Source organism: Heterocephalus glaber, unplaced genomic scaffold (assembly GCF_053883595.1).
Source record: "Heterocephalus glaber isolate CG9 unplaced genomic scaffold, H.glaber_assembly_v1.0 deba00001688, whole genome shotgun sequence".
Lineage (NCBI taxonomy): Eukaryota > Metazoa > Chordata > Mammalia > Rodentia > Bathyergidae > Heterocephalus > Heterocephalus glaber.
In genome coordinates, this window is record NW_028258413.1 from 906,635 (window position 1) to 919,630 (window position 12,996).

A 12,996-nucleotide genomic window follows, 5' to 3' on the forward strand; every position below is an offset into this window, starting at 1 on the left:
GCTAGAGTTTGAAGGGGCTGAGAAGTGGGGAGAAAGAAGTCCGTCGTCTTGTCCAGTGGCGACAAGACCTGACATGGCCCTTGTCCCGTCTGTGGTGTCACCTCAGTGCTGAGTTTGCTGACACCTCCCTGTCAGAGGGGACACACCTTCCACACGCCTGTGCTGGCGCTCCACACCTAGACGTGGGTCACGTGGGTGTCATGGTTCAGTAGCTAACACTCACTCTAAAGTCAGTCATGTTTGAGCAGAGGAGAAAGAAACATGGAAACAATGCTACAGCTCATGTATAGACTTGGACACAACAGCAGGTGCATGGAAGGAATTAAAAATGTTTTTAAGGACCAGGAATCAGCCAACCAAACGTGGACGTTGCTTCTTGTAAGAGTATCTAAGGCACTGAGTAAGCAAGCAAAGAAAAGTAGAGAGAAGGAAAGACCTAGAGGGGATATAACAAACGGAAATGCTGTAATCCTGAGACACGAAGTCCTCTTTTCTGGTCCTGCCTCGTCTGCGCCCTTACCCACCTGGGAATCCCAAACAGTTTTAAAGGTTTAATTTTGTGGCTTTGTAGAGTAAACTAGAGCCTTAATTTTAAATGCTAAAATACCTTACTGGAAGGCCTCTGCTAGCTAGACACACAAGGAATTCGACTTTTCTAGATGCTTTCTCTCTACACAACGCTGTCAACACCCAGAGCAGCTGACCATTCTTCCTGTACATGAGGTGTCAGTTTCATCCATCTGCTTCCTGCCGAATTACCGACACCATTGCAAAAGTTTTAGTTCTCTGGTCACTGACTGTGTACTCTGGCAAAGGTTCCAAGGTTAGGCTTTCTCATAAGTAATCCCAAAACTCCTTTGTGCTTTCATCAGGCACCTGGATTCAGTGCCAGATGAGGTCAGATGTTCATCAGCAGGTTTGACAAGCTCTGTGACTCAAGGACCTGGGCTTTAAAGCCTTATAAAAATGGTTCGTCTTTTTCTCTTCACAGTGATTACTGCAGGCAGCCCCTCCCTCCTGTTTCTGTCCCCTTCCTGGCCCCCTGCTCCTCCCTGTGGCAGAGGTGAACTCCAGTTATTTAAATGCAGACAAGACCACAGGGGGAAACAGGATGATATGAGTATTCTACGACTTGAGGAAATATTTCAGCGTGCACGAGGCCTCACCCTCTGTACCCACGTCTGCGGCAAATGTTTACTTGAAGGCTGACACTCACTTTTATCTCGAAGAACACGAAAAATACTTGCAGACCAGCAAACCTGACTCTGAAAATAGTTCATTCCGGAAGGACCTCTTGAAATACAGAGTTTCTCATAAGCAGCCTGGTTTCAGGGAATCTGAAAGAAGGCAGATCCTGTCCTGGCGTCAGAACAGGGTTGTGCAATCCATGTCCCAGACTTGCACTGCAGCAGCTCTGCAGGCAGGGCAGGGTGCGCCCTCAGGAGCTGCCTGTGCGGGGAATTCTGGGAGAAATGCAACTCCAGCAAGGGCCCTGCTCAGAATGAAAGCGCAAGGACGTGGCCTCGCATGGACTGCTTCTCCGTGGAGAGTCCCTTGAGAGGTGAGGAAAGGGTCGTCTGGGAGGAGCAGTAGACATGACATGTTCTGATCTGTTGTAAGGAGACACCCAAGCTAAGGCTCGGTTCCATGCTCTACCTTGGAATTCAGTGCAGGAGCGAGCTTGAAGAGACACGTGTGTTTGCAAGTTTATTGCGCTGGAACGTGAAGTTAGGAGAACCCTGGCAGGAGGCCTGGTGTGATGCTGAGGACTGGCGAAACGGGTTACATGATGGGCACTATCTGTCCTTCTGGGGAGAACCTGACTGCTCCAGGCTTTGACCAAAAAGCACCAAAAGTACACGAGACGACCTTTTAATGTGTATCAATTTGCATTTTACTGAAAATGCTTTGGAAGACAATATTTCATCTTTCTCAATCCCTTCAGAGCTCGCGGTGTTGACCTTTACTCCAGGGGAAACGGATTTCATCAGTAGCCATTTGATAAGTTTCGGTAAAGCTTTTCATAAGCTCTCTAGAAACACAGTGAATGACTCTAACAACTGAGTAACAAAGCCTTTGCCAAGATGGATGGTTTCCAACTCTACTTCCAGCAAAACAGAAGGAAAGAATCAAGTGGAGACAGCTGGGTGACACAGAAATGGCTTTGAGAGATCGCTGTGCAGTTCTCAATGCAGGACCTGAGAATAAGCTCAAATAACTACACGGAAGCTCTGTTTGGTTCTATTTATATCTAACCGCAGTTCCTCTCTTCTCTGTATGCATTTTGTGGAATACTGTTTTTCCTAACTATAAATAACATTCATCCGCGAACTAATTTTTTTAATTTTGTACCAGGGATGGAACTTGGGTCCTTGTGCTTGCGCAGCAGGCGGCGAAACCACTGAGCTAAATCCCTGGCTGAACTAATTTTTTAAAACTTCTTAAATCTTATTGAAAAATGCATTTATAATAGTTTTATTCTTTTTCATATTCATCAAATATATTTTTTCTTTTTTCTTTTTGGTACTGGGGATCGAACTTGGGTCCTTGTGCTTGCGTAGCAGGCAGCAAAACCACTGAGCTAAATCCCCGGCCTGATTTTTTTCTTTTAAATTAGTTATGAATGAATAATGTTTGTATAATTTAGCTTTTAATACTGCCTATCATCAGAAGAGGTAAAAATAATTTCTCTATATATGTTTTTATTGTATAAAATATGATAAAAACTGCGAAGCATACAAACCATTTTCTATTAGGAGGATATCCCATGCAGGAAGTAGAATGGGAATAAATATTTAATGAGATAAAGGAATACAAGAAAATCTCTAATTGTTGAAAAGGAACTTGTATTTTTAGTATGCATTTATCAATTTTTTATTAGCACATGTTAGCAGTGTACAGTGATTGCATTCACTGTGAGTTGTGCCATATTTTAAAATTCTATTTGGGGGTAGGTGTGTAAAAAGGTCAAACATTAAGTGTTTGTGGGGAGAAGACTGAACATTCGGGAGCCCTAATGAGTGCATTGAACCCTTGGAAAAGAGGAAAAGATACTGAAAGGAAATGCAAGAAGGAGGAGGCCTGTAAATCAGGCATTTGCCCTCTCTGTCTGGACAGCAGCAAGCCTGTCTCCGGGACGGTTTCCTGAGGCCCTCGGGCAGGAAAAGCGAGATAAACTGTCGCCTTTATAACCTTATGCTGAGTTTCAGTTTTCCCAGATAAGAGTCCCTCGGGCAGGAAATTGAGTAACAGCTTCACCTGCTACAAGTGCTGGAGATACACACCCATGAAGGCAGCGCCTTACGATGCACTGAGAGCTGCTCTCCTGTCATATTAGTTTTGGTTTTCTAGGTGCTATAATCTGGATTATAAAACACCGGAACAAACAGAGAGCATTCGTTCATGAAGCAGTGTGTTGGAAGTGAGTCTGTGGGGAGCCTAGCATGGCTGCTGTGGCTCAGGCTGTGCACAGAGGCGACGGCCTCAGTCACACCTGCAGCCGGGTCCTGGGGAAGTGGGCAGAAATCAGCTGGAAAAGCAGGCACCTCTCGGGTGTGAGGGCCCTGTGCTTCCTTCCAGGGAGTGTGGAGATTTGTCTGACAGCACGGAAAGTGGAAGGGTTTAGACGGAGCACGCACTGCGTGGGGAGGCTGGCTGTGAGGTGAGAGGGCACAGCAGGTAGGGTGGATGAGGGCCAGGTGGGAGGCGTAGGCTGACTGTGTCACGGGTGGACGGAGTGGGGCTATGGCTGGGGCCTTCCGGAACCATCTTCCCTCAGGGCGCAGTGAGAGCAAACAGAGAAGCAGACCGGGGAGATAGAGAACAGGCCTTTCCCTCAGCCAGCGTTTTCTGTTTTATTTTAGGAGAGAAAGAAATGATTTGCTACAAATTAAGGGATGTATATTTTATGATTCCTTAATTAGTACCACAAAATTCTATTACATTAGAATGCCAGTGATTTGTAGATTTTAAAAATTAATGGAGAAGCACAAAATGTAAATACTTAAATATAATATTTAAGAAAGTTTTTTAAAACTGAAAGTTACACTGACAAAGGGTACTATTTGAGGAAATTTAGATTCAATGAGCATGACTGTTACTTGGCTTGAGGGACAGAAATAATGTACTCTCTCAAAAACTCTTTTCTTTCCTGTTTACATGATTTCTGGCTTTCACAGGGCATAACAGGGCCAGCATCCACTGGGGGCCCTCATAACAGAGAGGGACCCTCTAACAAAAGCAGCTATGTTAGCTTTCTGTTGTTGTGCAATGCAGTGTCACAAGTTTTGTAGCTTAAAAGGCTTTAAAAAGTACCCATTTAATTATATATATCCACAAAGATGTACCATGATGATCCCAGGACTGCGGGAGGCTATGGCAGGAGGGCTGGAAATTCGAGCCCAGCCCGGACAACCTGGTGACGTAGTGAGATCCTGTCTCAGAATAAAAAAGGGCTGGAGACGCAGTTCATTGTGAAGTGCCTGGGTTCGACCCTCAGCACACACCCCCAAGGATGCATTTTAAATAAATGATGGCATAACTAGAGTACGTATGTACGTCTTACAGAATTTAGAGCAACAATACAGCACAGCTGCTTCAAGGTTGCTGTCAGTCAGAGTCTGAGCCACCACAGCTGAGCGCTATGCAGGTCACTGAGGCTGAGGGACCCGGCCAGGCTGCTGACAGAACCGCAGATGGAAGGCTGAGGTCCCCATTCTCTTCTAGCTGTTGCCAGCTGTTCTCAGTTCCTCGCTGGCACCCAAGCTCCCTGGTATGAGGCCTCTGTGGGCAGCGTGGGCATCAGGCAGTGCATGTCTGTGACTTCACTGAGGCCCAGTCCTTTTAAGAAGTCACCTAATAAAGCCCAACCCAGCCGGGCCATCTTTCTTCAGCGAACTAAAGCCCGCTGGTGAGAACTCCAGCCCCAGCGGTGACCTCCCTGCATACCTGCAGACCCTGCTTCCTCAGAAGTACATGGCCAACAAATGAGCATGAAAAATGTTCAACACATCTGGCCCTTAGAGAAATGAAAATTAAACAACATTGAGATCCCCTCTTACCCCACAAAGAAGGGCTATCACCAAGAAATCAAATAATAACAAGTGCTGGCGAGGCTGTGGGGAAAAAGCAGCCCCTTTACATTGTTGGTGGCAATGTGAACTAGTACAACCACTATGGAAATCAGTGTGGACAGTCCTCAAAAAATTAAAACTAGAAATTCCATCCAACCCAGCTATTTCCCTTCTAGTGTCTTCCTGAAAGAGTTAAAGGCATCACATTACAGCGACACATGCACACCCATGTTTACAGTGGCACAACTCATAATAGCAAAATCTTGGAAGTGGCCTAATGCCCATCAACAGACAAGTGGGTGAAGAAAACATGATCTTTAAACACAGTGGAGCATTACTGTGCCATAAAGAAGGATAATTTGTCATTTGTAGGAAAATGGATGCACCTTGAGATCATAATGTTAAGTGAAATAAATCAGACACAAAGGCTTACATATTGCATGGTTTCTCTTATATGAGAAACCCAAATTATAAATAAATTAAATAGCAAAATAAAAGCTAAGTAATAGACAAAAGGAAACAGATAATTTTCAAATGGGAAGAGAACCAAGAGATAGAGGGAGAGGGGAAGAAGGGGAAGAGAGAGATTCAGAAAAAGAAGTAAGATATGTTATGTACATGTACCAACTCCTATTCTCTAGTAATCATTACGCACTGCAAAGATTCACTAATAAAAATTAAAAGAAAAAAGTTTAGACCATGTGCTAAGGCTGGAGGATTGCATGTTTGAGTGTAGCCTGGGCACTTTGATGAGACCGTGTCTCAAAATGAAAAAGAAAGACAGAGAGTGAATGGAAGAAAGAAAAAGAAAGAAGAAAGGAAGATGGACTAGGAATGTAACCCAGTGTGAAAACCTTCTGCTCAATTCCCATTACCCCCCCTCCCGTGTGTGTGTGTGTGTGTGTGTGTGTGTGTGCGCGCGCACACAACTGAGAAGCACGTGTGAATGGTTACAAAATCCAGCAGTCTGGAAAAGTGCACAGTGAGAAATGTTTCCTCCACACCACCTTCCACCTCTCCACTACTGTCACCTCAGGATCTTAGCAGACCCATTTCTTAGCTCTCCTTGCAGAAAGGTTACACACTTACAGCCACAAATGGTAGCGTTGTCACCTGCGCTTTGCTTTGTCCTTCAGCAGTGCACCCTGCAGCTCTGCTCCACCAGTCTGAGCTGCTCCATTACAGTTGCTTGCTTCAGGCCGGAAGCAGAATCTGCACTGAGTTTCCTTGGTTCCCATCCAAACACCGGGGCTTCTTCCCTCCCTCTTCTTGGGATTCATGGACAAAGAGCCAGGTGAGGGAGGTAGCAGGTGATTCCAAGAGTTTCCACAGAGGTGGGGCAGCGTGAGCTGAGTCACAGGGCCTCCATGGGCTGGACAGGGCATGCCAGGGTGTGTCCAGGGGCACAGAGTACAGGGAGCAGAAGCGGCTGTCACCCAGCCCTGTTACCAGCAAGCAGCATGGACAGACAACTCTGTCTTGTTTTTCTATGTGGTGTGATTGTATTGCTGCAAACAACCTTCCATATATATATATACTTTTGGTACCTGGGATCAAACTCAGGACCTCGTGCTTGTGAGGTAGGTGGTAGCACCACCGAGCTAAATCCCGGCCCAACAACCTTCTATTTTTGATTTTAAGTTAAATAAACAGTCTTAATTGTGAGCTAGAGAAAGTATGTGAAAACTATTAAGTTTCTTTCCAGGGAAAATTGTTTTTGTAGTCCCCAAAACCAGATAACTTAATTAGAAATTATGTGGAACCCGTATCATGGGGTTGGGGTGGTGATGGGGGAACAGTTACTGATGGGACACTGTCAACTCAATAGGAGACCTGAGACAAAATTTTATTTCTTAACATCAGTACAGCTTGGAAATGTCAGATTGTTCAAAGGTAGATAGAAAAGTTTCGAAATGTGGGCATTTTCTTTTCTGTTTGGTTTTTAAAAATTACTATATGTTTGTGATACATGGTAATTCTCTTCATCTTGGGGAACTGGCACATAACATATCACATTCTGGCCATTTTAATTTCCACCTCTGCCCTCCCGTCTTCCCCATGCCTTCCCACCATTTTATGTTATTTTCAATTTAAATGATCGATCAATCACGATCAAACAGAAAAGCCCACCTTTTTGTGCCAAGGAGATCGTGCCTGCTGTTTTCTTCTGTACCGACTTGGGACACAGTCCACGCCCAACTTTTGGGGTGTCCATTTCCCGAAAGAGTTGTTTTGACCGTGCTTCTTGGGCCTGGTGTCACTCAGAGCCGTGCCAAGAGGAGTCAGTCAGCCCAGGCCTCACTCACTCCCTGGGAAGGTAGCAGAACCACTGAGGTCCAAGAGGTATTGGCTGCCTGTGCGCTGCTCTAAGTAACAGAGAAAGTGTCACTCTTTGAGGCCCCTTCAGGACCAATGGATGAGTTTGTTGAAATGACAACCAAGATGAAGCAACAGAAAAGTGTTTTGTTCCTTTCCAAAAGAAGACTGCAAGGAAGAGGGGTTTAAAGGCGCGGCCTGGCTGGCACGGTGCATCCCGCCCTCTGCCTCGACTGTGCAGGGGCTGGGCCAGTTGCTTAGGAACCGTCCCTTGCATAAGGCCCTACGTGTTCCTGTCCAGTACAGACATGTTCAGGATCAAAGCATGAGGTCCATAGTTTTCCATGAAAGCTAGCATTGCTCAATGTGTTTAAACTTTAACCTTGGTAAAAATAAATTTGTAAATCTGTAAGGTGGCCTCTTCATTTAGTAAAAATAGCCATTCTTAATGGCTCTATACAAACAGGAATGGCAATAAAGCACAGGGTCCTTTATTTGCCTCATTTAGATGTGAGTGATCTAAAATCTCTTCTCCTGTGAAACGCATCCTGGGGATCTGAAAATTCAAGAAACTGAAATGACAGAAAGAAATAGGCACATTTCACTGTGGCTCTGGCCCTATTCAATTTTTTGACATTTTCTAGTCTTTCTGTCAGTTTCCCCAAAACCCAGGCAGACAAGATGCAGGAGTCACCACACCCAATTATTCCAGAGGAAATGAGCAGGTCAGGGACAGCTAACCAGGCAGCTGCCAACCCCCAAGCGCTGGGGAGGGACACTTCTCACATGCGCTCTCCTGCCTTGTCAGTGTCTCAGTTCCCACAGGCCATTTTCAGTTTTAGGATCCTTATCTTTAACCAGCTATCAGATGGAAGCAACTGTTACTGAGATTAGATTGCAATATAGAAATAAAGCTTATTTAGGTCTCCTTCTGAGTCATTTAGTAATCAAGCAAGTTTACCATCTGAGGGAATGTGTGGGGAGCATTTCTACATCAGTTTTGGGGGAAATCATTTCATAATTAAAGTGTGACCACAGCTGTCTGAGGGCCGGTGCGCCTTGCCCGAGCCAGCTACGGCAGGCGCGAACACGGCTCCCTTTTGCCTTGGGTCCCAGCTGAGCCCTCAACGGTTCCCGGGCGCTGTGGTGCTCACTGGCAGGAGTGCATCGGCTGAAGACGTCCTGGGTCTTTGAGAACCGGGTAGTAAAAAAAAGAAAGGCTCACCTGAGGAGGGACTAAGTCCTTGTCCAGCTGAAGCCATCCCACCCACTATTGCTAGAATGCTCTCCCTCTGGTCCTCCTCAGAGAGCCTCGTGCCAGAGACCCTGTGAGCGCCTCACTGTCCTAGGACCACTGCTGCCTCGCCACCCGCTGCTCCTCCGGTTACTGTGTGTGCCCAGCTCCGAGCCCCGTCTGCCAACTCTGAGGCACTGGCCTTGCGCCCCCACGTGCTCTGAGACGACTCAGGTCTCTGCTGTCTTTGCTCTTCGCCCTCGAAGTTCCCCTTTCTCGGCAGTCCGAGGACTGATCGCCCTCCCATAGAAACCGAGAAAGAACGATCTCCAGACTCGTATTTTAGCAACTGTGTTCCCTCCATTGATGTTATTAATAACACCCGCCTACCTGATCCGTTGTAGTTTATAAAGCATTTTATTTGATTTAGTTTTCAAGGCTGAAGAGAGGAAATTCCATTTCTGATATCATTATTTGATTGCAAGACTTTATTGGCATGACCAGGTCGAATGTCTCATCTCCCACCTGCTTTACTGTTCCTTGCCGGGAAGGTACCCGGCTGTCTCGCTCCCGACCTGAAATAATAAATGCTGATGATTAACGAACACAATCCCACACTTCTGGGGATCTGCCTTCAAGCAGACGCGCCCCTCCATCTCTGCCACTTGGCCGCCAGGTGTCAGGTGGGGAAGCAGCAAGGTTTGCGCCGCTCGCTCCGGGCCGGAAGCGACCCCCAGGGCTCTGGGAGGGGCAGAGTCCGCACAAGGGGGCGTCTGTGCCACGGCCTGGGGATCAGCGTGCACGTTCCCAAGCCTGAAGGGGCGGTGCAGCAGCACAGGGAGTGCTTCAAGTGTAAAAGCTTGTCACGCTGAGAGACTCGTCCGACGGTGGCAAGCGCGCCTAGTCCAGCGTTGCTTGGCGGATCCCGGCCCCGCCCCGCCCCTCCCGGCCCCGCCCCTCCCCTCCCGGCCCCGCCCCGCCCCTCCCCTCCCCTACACCGGCGTCCCGAGCCCGGCCGCGCGGGGTCGAGGAGCAGAGCCGGGCGCCTCCTGCCCGACGCCTCCGAGGCGAGGCCGCCCGCGTCCCGCCGATCCGGGCGGAGGACTCCCTGCCCTCTGGGGCTTTCCGGTCCCGGGGCAGCGCGGTGGACCGGGCGGGGGCGACACTAGAAGCGAGCCCGCAGCAGCTGTGCCCGGCCCGGCCCGGCCTCCGGCGCCGGCCTCTCCGCACTCCGCTTCCCCGCCGGCGGCCGGGTTTGCACCGGAGGGATCCGCGCGCCCGACCGTTGGTCCCCTGAGCGTCGGAAGCGCGGGCCCCGGGCCCCGGGCCCCGAGCCCCGGTAAGTGGACGCCTGCAGACGCCCGGCGCCGGGAGCGGGGTTTGCTGCCCTGACCCCGGAGGCTGCCGGGTGACGCGGCCCCCGCTGCGGACCTGTGTCCGTTCCGCGTCTGCCGCCCGCCGCTGTGCTTCCCTCCGTACGCGCGCGTCCCACCTCAGGACGTCGGCGCTTCAGCCGTGCGAGTTGGATCAGTCCCGTCCAGTGATACTTTATAACTCTCCACGGAAGACGCAGTGACGTGCGATTGTGTAAAGGCTAACTGTTCAGTGTTCGGTAGTTCTTAATGCACCTGGCGTAAAATCCCTCAGCAATTGAGTGCGCAGTACAAGTAAAGCTTGCTCCCTGCTCCCCCCAGAGGCACCCCTCTTACCACTGTGCTGTGTACGGTCGACAGTTTTCAAGAGGCTTTTTGAACCTCTGCACACGGGTGGCTTTTGTTTTTGAAATCCACCGATCTCACATTTATTATTTTAGCTATTTGTTAGTTTCTGTCTTCTATTTTTCTACTAACCATGCTGAAATGCCAGGGAGTCGGGCCAGTTTTTAGAGGGACTTTGTGAAGGCTGGGAATTTTGTGGAACAAATAGATCAGTATCCAAATGCCTTGAGGCCAAAGATCCTGGTTTATTGAGCTTTCGGGCTTCTCCCCCTTCCCACCACAGTTACTAGTGAGTACCAGGCCCTTGATTGGATTTCCGCACATAGATTGAAGGACGGGTGATGTTCACAGAAGCCTGATGCTTAGCAGCGTACTTGTAGTAGTGAGAGAGGGGACATGTAAGTCTGGGTCCTGGTTTTGACACTGTGTCTGTGATGGTGGCCGTCATTTGAGATTTCGCTCCTTACCTGTGAAGTGGTGGCTCGAACGCTGCTTTGAAGATTATAAAAGATCGTATAGAGCTTCGCACGGTGCCTGGTGGATGAAAGGGGTACTGTGAGTAGTGGGAGTGTCTGCCGTCATTCCCTACCCATAAGACAGGAGAGTCGCTTGTCAGCTCCTGTTACTTCAGAGTGCAGTAACCAATGAGCCAGAGAGGGAAGGGAAGGAGGCCCGATTTACTCTCTCACCTTCTAGGTCCTTCACGCGTCCGTCTTCCGCCCCAGGCTGAACTGCTGCTTCCCCATTCATGGTGACATGAAGATTAACTTCAGTGTTTGTCGGAAGGAGTCCCAGTTGGGAACTAAAATCACACCCTGGGTCATCAAATCCTCAGAATTAACTCACACCAGGATGCTCATAGCCCCTGATTTACAAACCAGAGTGCTATGCTTTTCCCAGCACAGTGGGTGATGTATCTTTCCTGGGTGGCAGGCATCTGTATAGGGACAATTTTCTGGCTGATGGATTTGCTTAAAAGATCAAATTATAAACTCCCGAGCCCAGGTATAGCTGTTGCATGTCCAGAGCGCACCCTGGGTTTTAGTCTGGTTCCCTTTTGGACCCTGGGCATGAGCGAGAATGTGGGCAGCATAGCCCAGACCCCTCTGGTGACCGCTGACAGGTCCTTCTGCTTCCTTTTTAGGCTCTTTGCTTGTTAACAGCAAATGTTCTTGTTTTAGGTTTTTTATTGTAAGTATAACACATGCTTACTGTGGAAAATTTTGTAACAAACAGGAAAACCTAGGAGAAAAGTGGAAATTGCCAACAGCCAATTCTTTTCTTGTCGATTGCTGATTGTATCATCCTGAGCTTATTATAATTATTCTCTTTTATGCTGCCTGCTTCTTGAACGGTGAGACTTTATTATCACTGTTCAGGTGTCTTCAGATGACAGCATTGCACAGATTGTCCATTGTATGTCAATTCTTGCTGGTTTGGTTTCATAGTCATTTTGACCATGCCTGGCACAGATTTATGGAGTATCCCCTCACTTTTCCTGTAACTGTTCTATAGTGAGATGTCTCTTAGGTAGTCCAAAATGATCTAATAATGTCCAAGAATATACAGTGAATGTAAATTAAAAATAAAAGTCTATTTCCAAATCAAGACAAAAGAAATTTTGCTTAGCTTTGCCATTCATTGAATAATTGAATAAACAGTGTTTTTTTTTTTTTTTTTTAGCAGCAAAGCTTTGTAAAACAGAAGGAAAGTTTGTATTTTAAAATTAAATATCTGCTGCCTGCCTCAAAAGCGCAAGGACCTGAGTTTGATCCCTGGTACCAAAACCAAACCAAAACAAAAACCAAACCAAACCAAACCAAAAGTAAATAGCAGCAGTCATAGAAAGGGAAAGAAAATATTTTTTTGCTCTGTTTGAGCCAGCATAGTTTTTATACCAACATCTAATATGGATGGCAAACAAAAAACAAGACTACAGATCAACCTCATGTGAGACTGTGGTTCTGGATGAACATCTGTAATGGAATCGTACGGTTAGAGTCATTCAGGGACAGCAAAGCACAGGGTAGCAGGTCTCAGTCCGGGTGTGACGCCACACTGGATGAAGGCACTTCTGTGTGTGCACTAAGGAGTGAGGCCCACTCACATGCAGGTATGGAGGGCACATCCATATCCGCTAGTAACTGAACAATGAGGAACTAAATATAGTATGTTTTTACTTGTGTAAGAAAATTTTTCTCTCTGTAGAGAATGTGTGTATGTGTGTGTGTACATAATGCTTGTGTGACAAAACTTTCTGTAAGGTTAAAGCAACATTTGTAGTAGGAGAGAAAGACAAAGGGCTAGGGTGGGGGAAGAGTCTGGTTTTTAAATCCTTTTTAATGTTTGAAGTTTTCAATCAGATGCCTGCAGTTTTAGAACTAAATTCGTTTTCAGTGGGCAGCTCTGTGTCATAGAACTTCACAGAGACCTTGGGAACGAATTCTCCCCCAGTACAGTGCTGTGCCTGCTCCACCGAGGTCTTGTCACAAAGCAGAGGGGGCGCCTGGGCCGGCCGGCATGGGCTGTGCCAAGCGGCAGTTGGACGGAGATGCTTGTGGTTATGGCCACCGGGTGTCTAGAAACCACTGACAAAAACAAGTCACCGCAGTGCCAGATGTACAGATTGTGGTATTTACCAGTTTTAAAGCATGTT

The 12,996-nt window shown here is 47.5% G+C and overlaps 1 protein-coding gene across 4 annotated transcripts in view; it reads left to right on the forward strand.

The window, feature by feature from the left end:
- Tifa (TRAF interacting protein with forkhead associated domain) overlaps positions 1-12,996 on the forward strand; it is a 50,982-nt gene that overhangs the window by 2,171 nt on the left and 35,815 nt on the right. Inside the window, exon 2 of one of the 4 annotated variants that reach the window (XR_015446373.1) lies at positions 1-9,961. The gene's annotated coding sequence lies outside the window, so the exon portion shown is untranslated. The other 3 variants (XR_015446374.1, XM_087198716.1, XM_004867594.4) reach the window with 3 other exon arrangements.